Below are 6,000 nucleotides of genomic sequence, written 5' to 3' on the forward strand. Positions count from 1 at the left end.
TATTTGCTACCAACTACAGTTTGCTAATTCATTTCTATTTTATTTGCATTAATTCTACAAAATCTTCTAGAAGTTACTCTAGTGTGGTTCTAATGTTCTTAAAGCAAGCTACTGTAATGTTCATAATCAAAAATGATTGTAAATGAAAGTGGTTGCCTGCACTATGAGATTCATGCTGGAAATCAGTCAAACGTGGTTGAGTTTTGCTACAGAATTTTAACTGATTTTTTTATGAAAATAATATATGTCAAAATTCAACACCGATCAATTGACCAGAGTTACTGAATTATAAACAGTGGCTGAAATCCTGTTGCTTAGCATAAGAAAGCATGGATTCTTTATTTGCCAACAAGGAACAGTGTGAAAATTACACATTTTCTTAGTTAATCAACAGCAGTTAAGTCTCTTGGGATTTACTTTCCTTACTCCTGTTCTTCTGTACATGTTCACAGTTTCATGACTGAAAGTTCAAGTGATAACTTGCCATATATGGAGCAGTCACCATACACCACATTTCAGAAATATAAGCTTCTTATAACAAAAAATATTCAGATGCCACAATTCTTTAGAAGCCAGAATTCTTTAGATTGTTCTCAGAACATTTTAAGAATATTTATGACAAAACTTACTAGTGAATGAAGGTGATTGCCTACACTATGAAATTCATGTTAAGAGTCAAAAAGTTTGCTTTACTACAGGTTTGGTTTTGTCATTATTATTGAGAGAATGAAATTTTAACTGGTTGTTTGTTATAGTGTGGCAAAAATCAACAGTGATGAATGGTTTTACAGCTACTTTTTAAAATTCTGGCTTGAAGGGAACATGGCAGCATGCTAGTGCTCGTGCACTTCTTGATTAGTCCAATTAGAGTGAAGAAGAGTTCATAATTTATTTATTATTATGCCCAAATGTGACACTCTAGCTTATCTCTCTTCTGACAATCAGAGTCTCAAGCCATGGCTTGTTTTTGATATGTGAATCAGCCGGTTGAGGGGAAAACAAGACAGACTGCTAGATTAAGATGTCACCATAAACAAACCATGGACTATAGGCATTGCAGCTTGGAATACAGTGAATACCAGCACTCATGCACATTCTCAATAAGCCAGAATTCTTTTCAAATTTGAATTGGCATCTAAATGCAGTCAATGAATTGGATCCAGATGTAGTCTTCCCTGGAGTAGACCCACTGAAATCTCTGAGACTTAAGCTGATTAAGCCTACCCAATACATTTCAACAGAGGCCATTTTACATGAGCTATTATTTGAGTGTTGAGTGATCAAGTGATGTGTATGCATGTCTGAAGCAGCACTGAGTAGCAGGTCATACTGGTGCTAAATAAAATATCAAACATGTTGAAATGAATGTGTGTCACTTTTTGGACCCCCTGCTGCACTTCATGTTATATCAGATCATCTAAAGTAAATAAATGATACTGTATGTTGAGGGCAGTGCATGCCTATTTCATTCTGATTCATTCAGAATAGTAGGAAATAAATAAGATTTCATTTTACGGATGTATATTAGCAAAACCATTTACAAAACATAAATTTCTGAGCACTTACCTTCAAAAACTGTTTTGATTACTTGTACTCAGAGGGTTAACACAAAAGCACAAGGCATGCTGATCACATTGGGTATAAACTGCTTTGCTATTTTAGTCAGTGTGTGCTATGTACTCTTCTCTAATTCTCCCCTCTCTTTTTTCCCTTTCAAAACAATCCTGGAAATTTTCAGGTTCGAAATAACTTCAGTTATGGTGTTTGAGTCTTTCTATACCCAAAATGATCTTATTTAAGTTTTTTTTTCCACAAAAAAATATACAGCATTAATACAGTGTAAGTCTTTCACTATGAATGTGAATAATACTGCAGGCAATTCCAGATACTTTTTTTAAGTGCTTAAACAGAGAATATACTATGGTGGTAGCTTTGGTTGTGGATGGCTGGATCCTATGCGTGTTTACACTTTTCTCGCAAGTAAATATTCATTGGATCGTAGCCAGATATTGTCTTTCCCTATTGATAAAGAAACAACATGTTGTACAGTACTTTGAAGAGATTCCTGAGGAGGATTTTTTTTTCATTCGATAGAGCTACTAGGTAGGGAAAAGCTATATCATTACATGTGTTGTGTAAATCATCCTTGTAGAAGAAAACTGTTCAAACTTCATATTTAATGGACTTTCCCCCTCCCTTTCCTTGACATTGTAGCAGAAACTTGTTAATGAGCAACCAATACACAGATTTGCTTCAGACTGTTAGAGGGGAAAGTAAGACTTCAGTCATGATAATGTTACTACTCTGCAAGTAACCCTCATCTAATTTCAGTTGTGGTGCAAATATACAACATTCAAAGCCAAATCCGTCAATAAAACTACTGGTAAAAAAAATGGTGGTCGGATATTCAGTAAAGCATAGGACATAGCATGAAGCCGCCCCAAAGATGCTTGTGATAAAGGTTGCCTTTCAGCAAATAAAAGGTTAGAAATCCATTGAAAGGAAAGCAAGGGGCTTCCATGGTTAAAAGAAAAATTGGCTCACAAGGGTTACAATACTACTGTATGACCACAGGTCAAGTACATTAAAGCAATGTTGTTTTTGCTGGCCTGCAGGATGTTTTCCTTTTGTATTTTTTTAGATGCCTGCTGGGACCTTCCTTCATATTTATTGCTGCTGCTATTGCTAAAGCCCAGTTGGTATTTCCATTATAAACTCCTATTTCCAGGGGTTGTTCTTTTTTTAAATAGCTTAAAAATGTGCCAAGGGCAAATGTCTGGCGTGCAGTTTTTCAGTCCAATGAGATGCTTTCCATGGAATTCAAGGCAAACTAACTTTGCCTTTTTGACATTTATTCTGCACAAAAATGCAATAGAACAGGTATGGATGAGGTAACCTTGTGAAGTTAATGTAAAAAGAGGGGAAAGAAGAGAGTAAAAAGGATCCTGATTTCATTTATAAATGTTCAGTGTATTACACATAAAATTGACAATGATAAAAGGTTGTAGACCCCTTCATGATTACACTGTTTAGACCACTGAAACTTATAAATCTTGGAGCAGATGGTCTTAAATTCATGGTACCACATTAGTCTTTTTTGGGTTACTCACAGCTAAACTATAGTCAGTGTATGAAAAGCACACAAGTATCCACACACCCTGCAGCAGCTTCATGGGCTTTCTGATCTCAAAAGGCCCCCATGTATATTGAATGTGAACAACAGTCTACATGTGTTCTCAAGCCTTTCATATGTAGAAGGTAACGTGGAATTTGTGTGTACATACTTTTGTACTGCTAAATGTTGAATAGAATCCTGTTGGCTTTTTAATTTATTCACAGGCGTCATGGTGGGTAACTGAAATTAATTGATGAAGTGTCAGTTACTCATTTCAATATCATCATCTGCTGGTCATGAAACCAGGCACATAATTGGCACATTCTTAATTTGCTACAATGACTTCTATGTTTTCATTTACGTGCATGTAAAAAAAAACCCAACAAGACTCTGGCTGTTATATCAAAAATGTCCTTCCAAACTCATTTCCTGCTTCATGCACACTATGCTATTGTACTTTAGATGGGGAGTGATTCAGGGCCACACATTTGTTTACTACTGCAACAGGAGTTCGGCAGTTCAGTGCCCTGCTCCTGTCACTTGGAAAGTAGTGCTGCTTCTGCGTGGGCATCCCTCCAGATGGGCAGGGTTCCGAACAGCCAAACCTGTTGCAGTGGTAAACAAACAGGTAGAATTTACTGAACCAGCAGTTTGTGCCCCTCTATAGCCACAGTTTAAAAGAGAAAAGGCAAGATAAAAATAAAAGGAAGAAATAAAATGATAATAAGTAAGCTTTAAAACATCTGAATGCTGCTAGGCACTGGTGTTGAATTAAAATATCCTCTGCTCATGTCACCTGAACACTCATGATACAGCCTGATTCAGGAATATGAAATATAGGAGGACCCAGTAATTAAACTATGTCCTCCTCCACCTTTTAGTGAGCCTGTTCATACCCATTAACCACAAGATTAACTAAATCTTACAATTACACCATCCTAAACAATAAAATCATCCCTCTTTCCATTGTAGTTATGATAATATCGATTTAATTTCCAAGTTCTGGTTGGAATTGATATGAGTTGTAATCTATGAACATCCCATGGAGCTTATTCCCACCTCTGTCCTCAGAAGACGCACTTCTAATCCACTCAGGAGGGTGTTAGCAATATTGCCTTTTAATATAATATAAATGCAACATCGGGAGCATAGGCCAAAGCCCTGTTGGCTAGGTTCCGGCTGCAGAATGGGAATGACATCATAATCAGTGGCAAATGTAACTTTATGGCCCCATATCCTGTTGCATAGTTCCACCTGTGCAACTGGAATGATGTCAAAAGGCTTCCCTTTTTAATGTTGGGTGCACGTTATTCTTGTATAAAAGCTGAAGGTATTATACCTATAAAGACTCTGAAATACAAGGCTCTGCTGTTGAAGACCAAGGTCAAAAACATCTTTACTATGACATTATTCTAGTTGCACAGGTGGAGCACTATAACAGGATTTGGTTCGCAAGAGTTACATTTCAATCCTCTGACCTTTCAGAAGTGAATGATTAATTTCTGTGGTATGATATTCATATCCAGGCAGAGGAAAACCACCACTTGGAAAGGAACAGTTGGCAATATAAAAGTCATTTATTTGATATAGTTCTTGATTAAAGTAAGTCTGCATAACATCCCTGTTTGAGAATACTTTGGGTACCAGGGTCCGACAAACAGATTCTGCTGAATGAGAAAGTGATTTTTAAAAATATAGCTGATTCATTTCCGCAGCAATATGATGCACAAGTGGGACAATATCACCCACAAGTAATTTATCACTAACCATCAATGCTAATATACCTGGTTATGTTCCAGGATAGGTGTTTTTTTTTTTAATGGAAATAGTCCAAGGTTCAAACTAACAGCCTCTCTAACTTTTTTATTTTATTTTATTATGGAACTAATAGACTTTTCTGTTCACTGTGAAAGAAAATAATTAAAGGATTAGCTGAGTGTGAAATTAAATAGCATTTTTCTGCTGCATGTTAAAGAGTCTTCCAAGGCAGTGGCAGAATTAAAACAAGTCTCCAAATGGGTTTGATTTCATACCAGAAAATGTCCGGTGTTTCCTTTAAACAAATACAATGGGGGGGGGGGGAGTTTTCCATCAAGTCCTAGATTGCCAATGTGTCTTGAATGGCATGGGATTATTCTCTAATGTTCAGGACAGTAATTAAATAACTTTCAAAATGATATGTATCCATATATATATAGCGAAGGAGACAAACCCATTCTATTTTAGATAGGAAAAAAATTAGGAGCAGGAACTAGGAAACAGGCCTCCATCTTCATACTTGAATGCTGGGCACGAAATTATTATTCTAAACATGTTTCTAAACATATAAAGAAATATCATTTGTTGCCAGAATCAAAGGTGCTGTAATCTTCAGAAACTGCAGTTCCTGTGACTCTTGGGGACATTATATTTATGAACAGGCTCAGAAATTGCATTTCAAAATTTTCATCATGCCTAGCAGGATATCTGCTTTGTTAGTAGAATTAGTGCAGGGAAATCGTCCCAGAGGGAGACCACGGCTACAATACAAGGATATCTGCAAGCGGGATCTGAAGGCCTTAGGAATGGATCTCAACAGATGGGAAACCCTGACATCGGAGCGTTCAGCCTGAAGGCAGCCGGTACATCATGGCCTCTCCCAATTTGAAGAGACACTTGCCCAGCAGGCCGAGGCAAAGAGGCAGTCCCGGAAGCAGCAAAATCAGGGAGCTGGACAGGGGACAGATTGTATTTGTCCTCATTGTGGAAGGGATTATCACTCTTGAATTGGCCTTCTCAGCCACACTAGATGGTGTTGCAAATCCTCCATACAGAGCACGTTACCATAGTCTCTCGAGACTGAAGGATGTCTAAGAGTGAGACAGACTCTATCAAGAGCTCTTAGG

This window comes from Pogona vitticeps, chromosome 3 (genome assembly GCF_051106095.1).
Source record: "Pogona vitticeps strain Pit_001003342236 chromosome 3, PviZW2.1, whole genome shotgun sequence".
NCBI lineage: Eukaryota > Metazoa > Chordata > Lepidosauria > Squamata > Agamidae > Pogona > Pogona vitticeps.